Consider the following 18,861-nt stretch of genomic DNA (forward strand, 5'->3'; position numbering starts at 1 on the left):
TTCTCCCTGACAACCACTTTCAATAAATTCATGTGGCCTCAAACAAAGATGCTGTAGGCCATTTTTTTTTTCTCACTCACTGTGTAACAGGATAAGATAATTTAGGATATTTCTTTTGAAGAAACATCTGGAACCCTGGAACTGGCCCATAAAGGGTTCACTCATCTCCACCCCCACCCCCATCTTCATTTTCCTTTTAAGAGGCTATTCTGGTTTGAAACTGTCTAACCCAGAATTTTTTGGCTCTGAGATTTTTCACTCAGCTTTCTGGAGTCATTTACAAATAAACCCACCAGGCAGAATCTCATTGCTGGGAACCCGTGGTGGCTTCAGTCCTCTGTTTATGGAAATCTGGTATCCTCAGGAATGAAAGTGACTCTAAGGAAAACTTGCATGAGGTGAATATGACTTGAGAGTGGAGATGGTCTCAGATAAAAGAGTTCTATAGTCATATCTTGTGTGTATTGTATCAATTTCTCAGGAAATCACAAGAGTCTAAAGGAATCCTGGAAAGGAGGTGGGAAAGAATGCCATAATATTTGTCCACTGTTGTAAAAGCAATAATCTTGTGAAAGAAAAGAATGGCTCTGATTTCATACAAAAAGGCAATGAATAGGACTAGAAGCATAGGCCAGACTTCACAATGTGCACTTCATGTTGTTCACTATCTCTTCTTAAGCTTGCGTCCTAGAACCAATTGGCCATGTCAGAGGTGATAAGCTCTGTCTCTCCACCTGAGCCCAGGATCATTCTTGCCAAAACACTGAGACTCCACTGGCTTTCCAGAAAATTCTGTTCCAGCCCCGGTCAAGAAACACAGTGTGGCTGATTTGCATCAATGTCTCCCATTGTTACCCCTTCCCTATGCCACTCACCGTTCCCTATGCCCTTTCTCATGAAACTTTGAAAAGTTCTCCCACAGTGGGTTCTACCAAACCCCTACCCCTGAGGCCGGCCATGTGAACTGCTTGCTCGACAGCAGTGATGACGCGCCAATCCCAAGCCTAGGCTTTAAGAAGCCATGCGTGTTTTCTTTTGCTGTCTCACTCTTCCGCCATCACCCCGAGAAAGACAAAAGACACACTTGGGTTAGCCCACTAATCCTGGGAAGAGGATGAGAAACATGTGGAACCAGACTGACTCAGCTAGGCTCAGTCTGGTAAGCCAAACTCGAGCCAGCTCCCAGAAGGAGGAGCAAGCCCAGCCTGCATCAGCTGAACTCCACAGATGTGTGAGAAATAAATGTTTATTGTTTCATGCCACTGAGAATTGTGGTTGTTTGCTCCACATCAAAAGTTAACTGATCACAGAGCTAAAAATTAAAGTTCATAAGAAGCTCTGTGTTTGAACAATACCTCATAGTCATAGGGCATTCTAAGGTTTTCTAAATATTTCATACAGTTTATCTTATTGGGTTTTCCTGATAGCCCTGTGAAGTGGGTGGGAAAGATCTCATTATTATTTATCATAATAATTATTATAAATAAATCTTATTATTATTTATAATAGAGGTCTTATTAAGGATGCTGCTGCTAAGTCGTTTCAGTCATGTCCAACTCTGTGCGACCCCATAGATGGCAGCCCACCAGGCTCCCCCATCCCTGGGATTCTCCAGGCAAGAATACTGGAGTGGGTTGCTGTTTCCTTCTCCAATGCATGAAAGTGAAAAGTGAAAGTGAAGTCACTCAGTCGTGTCCAACTCTTAGCGACCCCATGGACTGCAGCCTACCAGGCTCCTCCATCCATGGGATTTTCCAGGCAAGAGTACTGGAGTGGGGTGCCATTGCCTTCTCAACTCTTTGTGACCCCATGGATTGCAGCAAATCAGGCCTCCCTGTCCCTCACTATCTCCTGGAATTTGCCCAAGTTTATGTCTATTGAGTTTGTGATGCCATCCTAATGTTATGTCATTAGGGCCAAATTAATTTCACCTTTTTGTACCTTAGTATCCTTAATAAGGCAAATTCCAGGAGATAGTGAGGGACAGGGAGGCCTGGTTTGCTGCAATCCATGAGGTTGCAAAGAGTTGGGTGTGACCTAGTAACTAAACAAGAACAATAAGGACATAGCTAAAGGAGTTGAAGCCACAGCGTTCTCACTGTTATTTCAGCGTTCCTCTCCCCACTTGTATGTAGGGGAAAAAGATGAACATATAGGTAATCTGCTGGCATCATACAATTAGAAGAGTATGCTGAAAGGAAATTTTGGTTAAAAAAAATAAAAAAGGCTGCTTGTTTAACAGAGTAGATTCCTCTGGCAAAAATTCCTGGGAAAACTGGGCCACAAGTAGCATTTCAAAAAGAACAGAATTATCGCACTGCAGGAGACAGGAGGGACAGAAGTCTCTGAGTTCAAGAAGTTTGCAATAGACAGTATATATATAATCTCTTGGTGTTTGCAATATGCCAGGAACCCTGCTAGAAATCTGACATGCATTATCTCATTAACCTTCATAATAACACCAAGAAGATTGTAATATAACACAATATAACACAACATGATATAATATAAACCCCAGAAATTAAGCAATAAGACAATGTGCCAAAACTCACACAGCAAGTGGAAGCAGGTTGAAGCCCAAGTCTGTCTGCCTCCTATGTTGGATCCTCTGTCTCCAGTTGAGAGAGAGAGAAGTGGTCCAAGAAGCCAACCCAAATAAGCCGAGAAGAGGAAAGAAGTTAAGAGAGCCGGGGTGGCAGAGAGGCTGAGGCTGGAAAGCTCTTTCTGAAGATAATGAACTGCAAAGGAAACCTATTTTCTGCCCACGTGTTGACTCTTGGTTACATTGTTTGAAACCCAGTGGCTCACAGGCCCTCCTTCCCGTTTGGTTGAATCTGTATGTATCACAGCCCCCTTCCAAAAGGAAAACACCTATCAATGAGCACCACCCCCTTTCACTCTCCTCTCTGTGTTTCTCAGCACGTTGCAGCACTTGAGTGGCTTTTCTTCTGCAGTGCTGCTATAACTCGAGACTGCTTGGTGTAACAGAGAAAGCAATTTAACCAGTTTAACATCCCTGGATTCAAAACCTAGTTGGATTTAGTAGCTGTGTTTTCTTGAGTAAGTGACTTAAGTTCTCTGAGCCTCTGATAATAACAGTGTTTGGATCATAGGAGCCTGAGGAAGTTCAGAGAGACTCCCCATTTGTATGCTGTACTCTCTAGAGGATGCCCCCATATGAAGCTCACACTTGAAGGGCAGGAAGCTATGCTCTACTTTCTTGATCCGGGGGAGAGTATCTGTGGAAATTATTTGGAATCAAGGGAGATATGTCTATTCTCCCCACTTGTTTATTTATCCAATCATTTACTTACAGTATGGATTCATGGATGTTTATCTTATGCTTTGGTCTATAATCCAATACTACTTTACTTATTTTCTGCTCAGATTGCTCCAGCTTTGGATGTTGTGAGTTTTTCAGTTGGCTTTCATGTCCCTTTGATGTACCCTCACTGCTTTGGGAGGATTTGTAAGTTTTTTTAATTGAGACTGTATTTAAGGCCATTCTAAGTAGTGTTAGTTGCTCAGTCATATATGACTCTTTGTAATTCCAAGTCTGCCAGGCCCCCTCTGTCCATGGAATTCTTCAGGCAAGAATACTGAAGTGGGTAGCCATTCCCTTCTCCAGGGGATCTTCCTGACCCAGGGATTGAATCCAGGTCTCCTGCCTTACAGGCAGATTCTTTACCATCTGAGCCAGATGCTCCAGACTCTTCCTGTATACTGCCTGTCCTCTGCTCTAGAAACAGCCATTTCTCCAAAGATTCCCCGTTCTACTTATTAGATATGAGTATCTGAATGTTGGGTGTTCACATTGTTACTTGAATGTCATTGCTTCCAGGTTTGTCTTCTCAGTGGACAGAGCTAGGAAATGCTTCTTTGTATACTAACATGTGTTTACACACATATCTATCCAATTACAAATATGTATGAAGCTAAATATGAGTTCACACCGGTGGCACCAACTCTCACTCAGTATCATACAGCTTGTTTGAATTGTCCATGTTCATCTATAAACTCTCACTTCAATAGTGAGAAACCTGGCTCTCACCATTCTCCATCTATTTATTTATTTGTGTCATCTCAGTGTATGTATTATCTGAAAATAAAGACATTTTATTCTTTCCAATGTGAGGGTCTTTCATCATTTTCTTTCATTTATAATAGTTTATTAGAATAAGGTATTGTTAAGATAACAGTGATTGATATGAGCAAGTTTTGCTATATTCTGTGACTTCATACAACACCTAGAAGAAGCCAGGCCATTGAACTCTGTATCTAAAATCCAATCATCACTGAGACTTCAAGGACAATGTCCAGGAGTTAGAGCTTTCCAGACTCACTTTTTTTTCTGTCTTTATCAGCTCAAGTTTATAGCGGCAAATACCATAAGATCCCAAGACCCTGGGCCATGAAACATAAACTCTGAGAGGACGGACTTGCACGTGTCATTTTGTCCGTTTTCATTTGCTTTGCTTTCTTTCTCACATTTTTCATGCCTCCCCATATGCTCCTCTTCCCCTTACTCTCCATCTCTCCCTCTTCCCACTTTTCCTTTCTTGCCCCTTTTCTTCTTTTCCCTTTTCTCTTGATGTTTTTCTCTGTCATTCAGTTTCCCAGAGGACCACTTTCCCTAACACTCCATTTCCAAACTGTTGCTCATACCTCAACTTGCAGAAATCTAGCATCATTTCTCTTTACACAGCTGGCACCTTTCCTTTTAAGTGCCACACCCAAGGGGCTGTCCAATCTTTGCTGTACTAACCAACTCTCTGTTGTTCTCTCCCAATTCCCTCTTCTCAACTTTTGGGCAGGCTGGGATAAGATATTCCTATTCTTCTGCAGTCTTCCATAGGCTTAAATCTCACTGATAGGAACCCGATCAACCTAAAATTAAATTTCTTCCTCCCATTCTCTTAAAGCTGACCATTCTAACATAGAAAGAAATGATTGTCAAGTCTTAGAGAGAGCATAAGAGGAAACATTATATCTTGATGGAGCTTAGGGACCTACTTATTTAACAAGTCTTTCCCAGATAAGTTTGATATGGACAGAATGAAGACCCCATACTGAGAATAATTGCAGTGAGAAAGGGTAGGGAAGGGAGTCATATGCTCTTTTCAGTATGCTACAAAATGACTTCCAAGGTCTAGCATCTAATCCCAGACCCATTTCACTTGCAAGTGACCCAGATTACTTAATCATGCCTCTGATCCTCATAAATGGCAACCCACTCCAGTGTTCTTGCCTGGAGAATCCCAGGAACGGGGGAGCCTGATGGGCTGCCATCTATGCCGCACAGAGTTGGACAAGACTGAAGCGACTTAGCAGCAGCAGCAGCAGCAGCCAATCCTCATAGAAAATGGGTTTAATAACATCTACCTTACGTATTTCATAGAGTTATGAGACATCAAGTTAATTACTCTGAAAGCTTTTTGAAAAATATAAACCGTTCAATACTTGCAATGGTAATATAAAAATCTCAAAGTACACAATAACTTCAAAACTTCTTTCATTACTTAGAAAAGCTTTTGAAGCTACTATAAATTCTGAAGGAAGTAAGTCAAAATGGTATTGCATGCTTCTTGATATTGGGTATAGGCTCTATTAATCCTTCTCAAACTAATTACTCACAAATCACCAGGGGATCTTATGAAAGGCAGATTTGACTCGGAGATGTGAGCTGGGTCCTGAGACTTCGCATTTCTAACAAGCTCCCAGGTGAGGCTGGTGCTGTGAGCTAATGAACCACACTCTGGATAGTGAAGGGGGTTATTCCCTAACTAGAGAAGGATGGAACAGGTTGCCAAAAGACGGTATGATTCTATTTGGCTTTTGAGAAAAGGAGGACTGGGAGAAGAGCAGAGCTCAGCGTCTCTCCAGAGTCCCATTCTTGAGACACTAGCATCAGAGAAAGGACAACATTTCCTTAGATCAGACTCCCCAGGAGACATGGTGCAGGAGAACAGGGTAAGGAGGTCTGTTTCCCTGTGTTCCTGAGGAGCAGCTGATGTCAACAGACAGGGTACAGAGGTGACAGGACTGGGGAGTCCCAGAGAACACAGTGCTGAAAGTCCATGAGATTCAGTTCTCAGAGGAAGATACTTTTGCAGTAACTGGCCTGTAAGGAAGCTCAAATGCAACAGATCTGTCCAAGCTGTCAGGACATCATCCTTTACTGAACCCACAGAAAGAGGCTATTGTCCTTGTTGGGCATGGATGTGAGATGCATTATACGTGAAAGCAAGCATGAGTCTTTACAGCAGAAAGAAAACACAAACATCCATGCTGGCTCTTTAATTTTTTGCTCCACTCTCTATATCAGGCCCACTCTATTCTCCCCTGCGTATCCCTGGGAGACTGAGTTTTATGGAACTATCTCACTGGGCTCCCTTGTCTTCTGGTTCCAGTTGATTTCTACCAATGGGAGGCACTAATAAGGAGATCACAGGAAGGGAGGAGAGAGGTTGGGGTATTTATTTCCTGGGTACCTTGCTGCTGAGCCACGGGTTGGCTGTGACTGCCTGTTTATTGAAGGCCACAGTTCCTGCCAGGGTCTTCTGTACTACAACTGTGGCTGTCATGTCTGGAAATCATTGTACTCCCTGAATCCCTTCAGCCTTTGGTGTGTTAGCAGCACCCCACCATCGATAGCCCTGGGTTGCTTCACTGTTGCTGGTCGACTTCCCTTAAACCCCCCATAGCCTTGTAAACAGTACCTTTATTTAAGCCCTCCTCTTTACTCTGATACTGTGTTTCATTCCCAGACCAACTCTGATGCAAAATCCATAACCAGAAGAATCACACAACATAGTGACTGGGAATTGCCCTGTACTTAATGGCTTTTATAGGGGTAGGAATACCAGGGAGAGGGAAATATTGAGGCTATCCACTTTGGGGTACAGAGAGTAAAATGGGGAGAAGAAGCTGAAGCTTGGGAGAGCTTCAGTATTAGTAAGGCAAAGCAAGATGTACAATGACCCATAAATAGAGCATTAAGAATTCAAGCCCTTCTTTCTCTTGCTGTTTTCACATCTCCACTTCTCCCATTTCTGACGTTCATCTTTAGTGAACAGAATCAGGCTCTCTTCAAGACTGACAGGATAATCAGCCTCCTGTTTTTTCTTTGTCCTTCACATCTAAAAGCCCAAATTCTGGGCCAGAGCTTTCCAGGTTCAAGTTCACATTCCCCTAAGTTGGAAGGAGGATGAAGTATATAAATTGATGGGATGCTCTTTGGAAGTGGTGAATGCAAAAGGTGGCTGGAGGCCATCGGTCCCTCAGAGGGCCCCAGATACAATAATTAGGATCTTAAACTTTGATGCTTAACTGTCCAAGTTTTGATTCTAGTTCTGCTGCTTCTTGCTGTTTGATCTTCAGCTCCTTACTTCATCTTTTTGAACATCAGTGACCTCATTTGTGAAAAGCTGGTAATAATTTAACCTAGCTTGCACTATGAGGATTAAACCATGATAATCCATAGACAGAACTTAGCACAGTGCCTGGCACCTAGCACGCACTCACTAAACTTCAGCTAGCACCACACTGACATTTTGTCATCATCATTAACACAATCAGTGAAATGGCATTGATGATTACAAGGATAAACATAGATCTTTCCATAAATCCCACCTTAATTCCACAATCCCATTTGCACATTTTGTCAAAATCGGAAGTTCCTTCATTTATCCTGCCACTGCGTCTCCAAGACAACATAGTCTGTTTGGCCTGCAAAGTAGAAAGGTGACAGGTAGGGTCCTTGAAATGCCTGAGAAAGATTTCCTAAGGACACAACGTGCTTAGTTGCTCAGTCGTGTCTGCCTCTTTGCGATCCCATGGACTGTAGCCAGCCAGGCCCCTCTGTCCATGGGATTTCACAGGCAAGAACACTGGAGTGGGTTGCCATTTCCTTCTCCAGGCATCTTCCTGATTGAGGGATCAAACCTGCATCTCCGGTGTCACCTGCATTGCTCACTCTTTTACCCGCTGAGCCATCCTCAGAACCAGCCAAGGACACGTGAAGAGCAGCAAGGGAGGAAGAAGCTCAGATATGGAAGGAAAGGTATAGAAGAAAACATTTAAGTTGGTGAGGGGTATATGTCCTCTTCTTTCTAGGACCAAAACCATATATTTTTCTCTTGTTGAGATCTCCCACGTGTACCTGTAATAGTCCCCTTACTTCATGAGTCTTCACACCAAAGAAATTGAACCCAGGCCTTGGACTCTTCAAGTTACAGCCCCTATTCCAAGGTCAAGACACCAGGGTGAGAAAGTGAGAGAAAATCCCTGACAGAGACCTTTACTTTGGAGTAAGAACGCTTCCCATGGTCTGAGCCAGCTGACCTGCTGAGCCCCGACTTCATCTTGGCTCATCCCTTCAGTCTGTACCTCTGCACAGCTGTACATCGGGGAGGGTCAGAAAAGAGCTAAAGTGGGACAAGGTGCCAGGAGATTCCAGAAGAATCTAGACTTCTGGTGACCTGTTCTTGCCTCTCCTAGTCTGACGGAAATGCTTGCCTCCATCAGTATCGACTGCTTTTTCTGGACACAAGGCAAGAAAGCCCTGTCTCCCTCAAGAGTCTCTTCTGAGAATATTCTCCAGCAAAGTTTCAATACAGTGAAAAGGAGAGTTAACTTTGTACACTTCAGAGACCTTCCAAGAGGTCTTCACACTTTAGACACCTGCCAAGAAAATTAATCAAGATAATGCATTTGAAAGGTTTTATAAAGCACACATTACAGATTACCCCCACTATCTAAACGTAGACCGTTACTATGAAAGGGCATTCAGTGAAGAAGTAATTACATTAGGATATATTTTGCTAGTGGATGCACAAAATAACAGGCTTCCCAGGTGGCTCAGTGGTAAAGAATCCATCTGCCAATGAAGATGTGGGTTCGATCCCTAGGTCAGGCCCTGGAAGGAGCAATTGGCAACCCACTCCAGTATTCTTGCCTGGAAAATCCTACGGACAGAGGAACCTCATGGGCTACTATCAATGGGGTCACAAAGAGTCTATGCTTGTACTAAGCAGAGCATAGTACAAAATCAATCAAGATAAAGCACAGATGCTCACAGATCCAGTTCAGAGCTATGGAGGCTTGATGCTGAGACGCTCGGTCAGGTTCCGTTCCTGGGGAAGGAGCGTGGCAGTGTTGCTCTCCTGCTCAGGACACGTGCTGCTTACAAAAACAAACAAGCAAAAAGAAAAAGAGCAATCAACACTGTTGTCGCTTTTTGCTTTTATTCATAAAAGTGAAAAATCCTCTTTGATTTATTTTGGTTCACAAAACCAGGTACTAATGCAGGTCTTTTGTAAAAGCAAGGTAACATAAAGCGAACTTTGGAAAAGCATGGGCAGCTGTATAGGTACCATTTTACACCTGAAAACTGAGCTTTAATGGGACGAAACAACATGACTGAGGTCACAGAACAGGTAAATGGCAGGACCATGATTTATACCTGTGTATCTTGACCCTGACTGTGCTTTCATCTTCATCACCTGCGCAAGATACCACCTGGCTCCTGCTCACCTGCATAGCTGGGCTCTTGCTTTCACTGTCACCTCTGGGGCACTCACTACATATAGCTTGAAGATTTTATGTAATTTTGCCCACATGTTTTATCTCTTCATCCGGCTAAGAAGCCCCATGAAGGAAAAGGACTTCACTTGTATTCTATCTCCAGCAGAGTCAAATGCCTATCTGTGGGTTGATGAATACTGTGACCCATTCAGCCAGGGATATAGGAGCCAAGACACTCCTTTTCATGACATCCAAGAATGACATTCCACCAGGTCAGGGAGAAGCTTGACCGGTCTGGAAAACTTGCCTTGGCCCATGTATACAATGAAAGCCAGAATGAAATCATGCCATGAGACTAAACAAATGGAAAAAAAAAAAAAGAGGAAATCATCCTCCTCACCTAGATTCCTTTTCTAGTGTGTTCCTTGGAATGTGAAATTATAACCACATTCTTTTTCTTCTCCTTTTCTAAATCATCTTATTCTGAATATTTTCTTTCTCCTTGTGCTCCCTCTTATCCCTCCTTTATTTTTCAGATTCTTTCTCATATTCCTTCTGTGTCATTCCTTAACATAAACCCTCACTATACAAAACTGAGTGCTTAATACAGTTGAAAGTACCCACCTACTCCTCTGACTTTTTCTAAGAACAAAACCATATATTTTCTCTTGCTAAGATCTTTCATGTGCACCTGTAGCAATCCCCTTCAGTTCAGTTGCTCAGCCATGTATGACTCTTGCGACCGCATGAATCGCAGCACGCCAGGCCTCCCTGTCCATCACCAACTCCTGGAGTTCACTCAGACTCACGTCCATCGAGTCCGTGATGCCATCCAGCCATCTCATCCTCTGTTGTCCCCTTCTCCTCCTGCCCCCAATCCCTCCCAGCATCAGAGTCTTTTCCAATGAGTCAGCTCTTCACATGAGGTGGCCAAAGTACTGGAGTTTCAGCTTTAGCATCATTCCTTCCAAAGAAATCCCAGAGTTGATCTCCTTCAGAGTGGACTGGTTGGATCTCCTTGCAGTCCAAGGGACTCTCAAGAGTCTTCTCCAACACCACAGTTCAAAAGCATCAATTCTTTTTGCAATTTTTTAAGGAATCTCCACACTGTTCTCCATAGTGGCTGTACTAGTTTGCATTCCCACCAACAGTGTAGGAGCGTTCCCTTTTCTCCACACCCTCTCCAGCATTTATTGCTTGCAGATTTTTGGATCACAGCCATTCTGACTGGTGTGAAGTGGTACCTCATTGTGGTTTTGATTTGCATTTCTCTAATAATGAGTGATGTTGAGCATCTTTTCATGTGTTTGTTAGCCATCCGTATGTCTTCTTTGGAGAAATGTCTATTTAGTTCTTTGGCCCATTTTTTGATTGGGTCGTTTATTTTTCTGGAATTGAGCTGCAGAAGTTGTTTGTATATTTTTGAGATTAGTTGTTTGTCAGTTGCTTCATTTGCTATTATTTTCTCCCATTCAGAAGGCTGTCTTTTCACCTTGCTTATATTTTCCTTTGTTGTGCAGAAGCTTTTAATTTTAATTAGATCCCATTTGTTTATTTTTGCTTTTATTTCCAGAATTCTGGGAGGTGGATCATAGAGGATCCTGCTGTGATTTATGTCTGAGAGTGTTTTGCCTATGTTCTCCTCTAGGAGTTTTATAGTTTCTGGTCTTACATTTAGATCTTTAATCCATTTTGAGTTTATTTTTGTGTGGGGTGTTAGAAAGTGATCTAGTTTCATTCTTTTACAAGTGGTTGACCAGTTTTCCCAGCACCACTTGTTAAAGAGATTGTCTTTACTCCATTGTATATTCTTGCCTCCTAAAAAATTGCAAATAGAACTACCTTATGACCCAGCCATCCCACTTCTGGGCATACACATCGAGGAAACCAGAATTGAAAGAGACATATGTACCCCAATGTTCATCGCAGCACTGTTTATAATACCTAGGACATGGAAACAACCTAGATGTCCATCAGCAGATGAATGGATAAGAAAGCTGTGGTACATATACACAATGGAGTATTACTCAGCCATTAAAAAGAATTCATTTGAATCAGTTCTGATGAGATGGATGAAACTGGAGCCGTTTATACAGAGTGAAGTAAGCCAGAAAGAAAAACACCAATACAGTATACTAACACATATATATGGAATTTAGGAAGATGGCAATGACGACCCTGTATGCAAGACAGGGAAAGAGACACAGATGTGTATAATGGACTTTTGGACTCAGAGGGAGAGGGAGAGGGTGGGATGATTTGGGAGAATGAGATTCTAACATGTATACTATCATGTAAGAATTGAATCGCCAGTCTATGTCTGATGCAGGATACAGCATGCTTGGAGCTGGTGCATGGGGATGACCCAGAGAAATGTTATGGGGAGGGAGGTGGGAGGGGGGTTCATGTTTGGGAACGCATGTAAGAATTAAAGATTTTAAAATTTAAAAAATAAATAAATAAATAAAATTTAAAAAAAAAAAAAAGCATCAATTCTTCAGCGCTCAGCTTTCTTCACAGTCCAACTCTGGCATCCATACATGACCACTGGAAAAACCGTAGCCTTGACTAGCCGGACCTTAGTCGGCAAAGTAATGTCTCTGCTTTTGAATATGCTATCTAGGTTGCTCATAACTTTTCTTCCAAGGAGTAAGCGTCTTTTAATTTCATGGCTGCAGTCACCATCTGCAGTGATTTTGGAGCCCAAAAAATTATGCCTGATACTGTTTCCACTGTTTCCCCATCTATTTCCCATGAAGTGATGGGACCAGATGCCATGATCTTCGTTTTCTGAATGTTGAGCTTTAAGCCAACTTTTTCACTCTCCTCTTTCACTTTGATCAAGAGGCTTTTTAGCACCTCTTCCCTTTCTGCCATAAGGGTGGTGTCATCTGCATATCTGAGGTGATTGAGATTTCTTCTGGCAATCTTGATTCCAGCTTGTGCTTCTTCCAGCCCAGTGTTTCTCATGATATACTCTGCATAGAAGTTAAATAAGCAGGGTGACAATATACAGGCTTGACGTACACCTTTTCCTATTTGGAACCAGTCTGTTGTTCCATATCCAGTTCTAACTGTTATCTCCTGACCTGCATACGGGTTTCTCAAGAGGCAGGTTAGGTGGTCTGGTATTCCCATCTCTTTCAGAATTTTCCACAGTTTATTGTGATCCACACAGTCAAAGGCTTTGGCATAGTCAATAAAGCAGAAATAGATGTTTTTCTGGAACTCTCTTGCTGTTTCCATGATCCAGCGGATGTTGGCAATTTGATCTCTGGTTCCTCTGCCTTTTCTAAAACCAGCTTGAACATCAGGGAGTTCACGGTTCACATATTGCTGAAGCCTGGCTTGGAGAATTTTGAGCATTACTTTACTAGCATGTGAGATGAGTGCAATTGTGTGGTAGTTTGAGCATCTTTGGCATTGCCTGTCTATGGGATTGGAATGAAAATGGACCTTTTCCAGTCCTTGGCCACTGCTGAGTTTTCCAAACTTGCTGGCATATTGAGTGCAGCACTTTCAAAGCATCATCTTTCAGGATTTGAAAGAGATCAACTGGAATTCCATCACCTCCACTAGCTTTGTTCATAGTGATGCTTTCTAAGGCCCACTGGACTTCTCATTCCAAGATGTCTGGCTCTAGGTGAGTGATCACACCATTGTGATTATCTTGGTCATGAAGATCTTTTTTGTACAGTTCTTCTGTGTATTCTTGCCACGTCTTCTTAATATCTTTTGCTTCTGTTAAGTCCATACCATTTCTGTCCTTTATCAAGCCCATCTTTGCATGAAATGTTCCCTTGGTATCTCTAATTTTCTTGAAGAGATCTCTAGTCTTTCCCATTCTGTTGTTTGCTTCTATTTCTTTACATTGATCACTGAGGAAGGCTTTCTTATCTCTTCTTGCTATTCTTTGGAACTTTGCATTCAGATGCTTATATCTTTCTTTTTCTCCTTTGCTTTTTGCTTCTCTTCTTTTCACGGCTATTTGTAAGGCCTCCCCAGACAGCCATTTTGCTTTTTTGCATTTCTTTTCCATGGGGATGGTCTTGATCCCTGTCTCCTGTACAATGTCACAAACCTCCGCGCATAATTCATCAGGCACTCTATCTATCAGATCTAGGCCCTTAAATCTATGTCTCACTTCCACTGTATAATCATAAGGGATTTGATTTAGGTCATACCTGAATGGTCTAGTGGTTTTCCCTACTTTCTTCAATTTAAGTCTGAATTCGGCAATAAGGAGTTCATGTTCTGAGCCACAGTCAGCTCCTGGTCTTGTTTTTGTTGACTGTATAGAGCTTCTCCATCTTTGGCTGCAAATAATATAATATAAGTAGTTCCCTTACTTTACACCAAAGAAATTGAACCTAGGCCTGGACTTTGTCCTGCCATTTTAATTAATTCATTTGCATGTATCTTCCCTTTTCCATATATGGTTTCAATTAAGCATCTTGTGTCTATAGCTAACAAATTACTTTTGAGAACACAGATGATTACTTAAAGGAAGATTAAGAAAAACATTAGTGACTTTCCTGGTGGTTAAGAACCACTTCCAGTGGTTAAGAATCTGCCTGCTAACACAGGGGACACCAGTTCCCAGACACATGGTCTGGGAAGATCCCACATACGGTGGAGCAACTAGGCCCCAGAGCCACAACTAATGAGCATGAATGGAGAAAGCTCGCAAGGAGATCAAACCAGTCAGTCCTAAAGGAAATCAACCCTGAACATCCGCTGGAAGGACTGATGCTGATGTTGAAGCTCCAATACTTTGGTCACCTGATGAGAAGAGCCAACTCAGTGGAAAAGACCCCGATGCTGGGACAGATTGAGGTCAGGAGGAGAAGAGGCGGGGCACAGGATGAGACAGTTGGATGGCATCACTAACACAGTGGATATGAGTTTGAGTAAATTCAGGGAGATAGTGAAGGATAGGGAAGCCTGGCCTGCTGCAGTTCATAGATTCGCAAGAAGTTGGGCACAACTTAGTGATTGAACAACAACAAAAAGAAGTAAAGACCAGGGAACTTATCTACCTGAATACTTCTGATTTTACATGTAAAAATATGTGTAAGTTTTCAATAATTAAATGACTAGAGAGAAACACACTTCCTTTCCAGGCCAGAATGTAAAGGTGTGTGCCTTGGTTATAGATGTCAGCAGTTCCTGGTTCTAGGCCCATGGGCACTCAGGTGGAGGTAGCATCTTGGATGGTGATGTTAGACAAGGGCCCACATGCTGAAGATACTTGCCTGGTTGAGGTTCAGAAGAATGGGGCCCGTAAGTTTCTCTCTTTGTCTCTTCTTTCTTATCACAATGATTACAGAGCAGTGGAGGGGAGGGAACCCAAGCAGTGGGGGCAGTGGACCTCCATCACCACCGTCAAGTAGCAGATGATGTAATCTACCAAGGCTGACCCAGGAAGGGGCTGGGGTAAGGGGTTTGAGGCAGGAAGGATTACATGTGTCAGAATGTTTACAAGGACTGGGTGAAGGAGTGATCCAGGAGCACAGGGGCTCCAGCTAGGGTTGGGCAGTGGGGTGCATGAACTATGCAGCGGCTCCAGCAACTTCAGTCTTCAGGGATCCAAGAGCTGGAACAGAGCTAGCGCAAGAGGAGGCCACCAGGACTGAGAACTAACAGCACAAGCGAACAGAAAAGGAGTGAGAAATATGTTCATCCTGTGGTTAAGGATTGCTGAATCGTTGTGGAAAATGAGAGAAATGCGCAAAAAATCAAGATAGAGAATCATTTTATCACTTTTTAAAACAAAACCAAAATAGATTCCAGAAATCAAAAGGTAGAAGTTTGATATTAACAACATACACTTTGAATTTATTTTCTAGAAATCAAACAAGAAATTGATGAGTGTTGATGTAAGTAATTAATGGTCACTGAGAGCCAGATGTAGTCACTGAGAAAATTCTAGTCAGACCAGCATGTGTGTTTTAGTAAATTACAGATAGATTACAAGAATACCATCAACAGTGAGGTAACAAGTCTCTATCATAATTTAATATAGATACTTTGCCTTATATTCCTATGCATGCATACATGCATATTAGAAATGTATAGATGATTTGTATATCTATATGTGTGTGTGTGTGTCTACAAATTTCATTCTACTGTACTGGATACAATGGAGATAAATGGGTTACATAATAAAATCCTTATGTATCATTTTTTGGTATGTACATAAAGCACAGTTGGGGTTTCCCTGGTGGCTCAGATGGTAAAGAATCTGCCTGCAGTGTAGAAGCCCCGGATTTGATCCCTGGGTCAGGAAGATACCATGGAAAAGGGAATGGCTGCTCACTCCAGTATTCCTGCCTGGAGAATCCCGTGGACAGAGGAGCCTAGTGAGCTACAGTCCAACAGGCTGCAGACTTGAACACGACTGAGCTACTAAGACACACACACACACACAAAGAATAGTTAGTATTTAACTGTATACTTCAGTCCCTTTAAGCAAGGAAGAATATCTAAATTCAGAGAAATCTTTTTTTGAAATTGAACCATAGAAACTCAATTTTGACAGTTAATATAGTTGACCACAAGGCAGTGACTACATCTGGCTCCCAGTGATCATCATTTACATACATCAACATTCATCAATTTCTTGTTTGGTTTCTGGAAAATAAATTCAAAGTATATGTTGTTAATATCAAACTTCTACCTTTGGATTTCTAGAATCTATTTTGTTTTAAAAATTGATAAAATATTTCTCTATCTTGTTTCTTTGGGCATTTCTCTCATTTCCCATAATGATTCAGCAATCCTTAACCATGGGATGAACATAGGGTATTTGCTGTGTTTCTAACAAACATCAATATTATAAGCGACTGCCTTCCAGCTTTACAAACTGAAAAACCTGGTTGATACTGGCCAGTGACTCCTTCATCCTGCAGACCAGGACAAAACCTCAGATCACAACATAACTAATCTGTTCAGCATGATGCTCACTGTCTCACTGTTCCCACTCAATTCCTTTCTTTAAATATAAATAAATAGAATGTGGTAACTGACATCAAATGCCTAGAGTCAGAATTTCCTCATTCTGGGTTTGAAAGTTTTCCAATATTTATCCCAAAAGGTAACACTGATTAGGTAAGGCAGAGAGGATTTGAATTCTAAAAATAGTTTCCAATGGTTTATATAAAAACAACTCAAGTCTTTCTTAACTACAAACTCAATATGAGCTCAAAACATGACTTGGCTGCTAGAAAGGAAATCCAACACAGGCAGCACTAATAAAAGTGTTATTATATGTTGGAGGAAGTGCTAGGTTTAGCACTGCCTAGTTCCACCTAGTGTTAAGTCAGAGGTGTCTCTTGGGTGAGATGGTGGTGGGGTGAGGAGGGGCCTTGTTAAAAAGCCTGAACGTATCTATAGAGGGTGGCCAGTCTCATAGTAAGAGCAAAAGAAAGAAATCGAAGAACACAGAAATGTATAAGAGAAAGCCTGATGATATCTTCAAATATTATAAGGGCAATAATAATTAGGCTGTAATAATAATAACAATATCTACCATGAATTAGACCTGTTGCCTCATGAGACATGAGCTCCTATCACTGGTAAATAGTTAGCAAATATGAGCTCTTAAAATATAGCTTGGTTCCCTTATTCAATGGCACCCCACTCCAGTACTCTTGCCTCGCACATCCCATGGGCAGAGGAGCCTGGTAGGCTGCAGTCCATGGGGTCGCTAGGAGTTGGACACGAGTGAGCAACTTCACTTTTCGCTATCATGCATTGGAGAGGGAAATGGCAACCCACTCCAGTGTTCTTGCCTGGAGAATCCCAGGGACAGGGGAGCCTGGTGGGCTGCAGTCTCTGGGGTCGCACAGAGTCGGACACGATTGAAGCGACTTAGCAGCAGCATATAACAGCAACAGCGATAGCTGATGTTATATCCCAGGCACTCTTTAAGTAGTAACCCATTTAATCCTTATGACAGAGTGTAATCCCCCTCCTTTTTTAAATCTTTATTTCATGTTGGAGTATAGTTGATTAGCAATGTTGTGTTAGTTTCAGGTATACAGCAAGTGAGTCCCACAGAGCTTGCCCTAAGCTCCACATCAATTCAGGGGAGGAACTGGGTTTCAAATCTTTCTCCTCTCTCTTTATATCTGTTCTCTTACATCTAACTCTCTGGAAATTATTTTAGGAGATAAGCTTTATTCTTTCTAATTTTCTGAGCAAAAACTGGAAACTAATATAACAGATTTTCAGACAAGGTGAGTACTAGCCTATAAAGAATCCTGATAAACTGGTTAGTTTGGAGAAGATACAATCAAATACAGAAAAAGAAATCAACCCAGAGACATTCCTAAAATCACCCTACTAGTTAATTTTTGAACCAGGATCAGAATCAAAATTTTAAAATTCCCAGTGCGGTACTCTTTCATAGCCTAATGCTGAGTCTCATAGTGAGGAACGTAATCCAGAGAACCCCTATAAAGTATAGGGGACCAGCCAGTGGGCCTGACCATGCCCTCCAGTAGGCCATCAGTTGGGCATCCAGAAGGAGGCAGTGTATCAGAAAACATGGCAACCTTATGAAATTTAATGCATCCTGCTGCGCAGTTGGGGAGATACAGACCCAATAAGCAGGAGACCCAAATGCTTCATTTGAACTTCTCTGGGCTTGGGTACATGCTTCATGGGCTGCAGGGGGAGGAAGGAACAGTAGGGAAGGCTGTTATAATCTGTGGATAGACAGAAAAGGACACAATCATGGAGAGGAAGAAGTGTGAATTCTGACAAACTGTATCCCCATGTGACAATCTACTTCCAAAGTCCAATATCTTTATGGCACCACCCTGACGTCATTTGTATGTTCCAGAGACACAATTTGGAGAAGGCAATGGCACCCCACTCCAGTACTCTTTTGCCTGGAAAATCCCATGGATGGAGGAGCCTAGCAGGCTTCAGTCCATGGGGGTCACTAAGAGTCGGACATGACTGAGCAACTTCACTTTCACTTTTCACTTTCATGCATGGAGATGGAAATGGCAGTGTTCTTGACTGGAGAATCCCAGGGATGGGAGCCTAGTGGGCTGTCATTTATGGGGTCACACAGAGTTGGACATGACTGAAGTGACTTAGCAGCAGCAGCAGCCGAGACATAATTGGTTTGTCAAAGGTAAAGAATGGTCTCGGACTCACCCAGAGTGGAATGAAAAAAATCTTCTCACACTGCCCACCTACCATCAGTTGAAGTGAACATAGATTGTTCTGCCTGCCTGGCATCTTCCCCTCTGGGAACAGCAATTTATTTATTTTTTTTCCCCTTATGTGAGTCATCATATGGTTTGGAAGAGGTTACTCTTA

The sequence above is a fragment of the Capra hircus genome, chromosome 2, assembly GCF_001704415.2.
Source record: "Capra hircus breed San Clemente chromosome 2, ASM170441v1, whole genome shotgun sequence".
Classification (NCBI taxonomy): Eukaryota; Metazoa; Chordata; class Mammalia; order Artiodactyla; family Bovidae; genus Capra; species Capra hircus.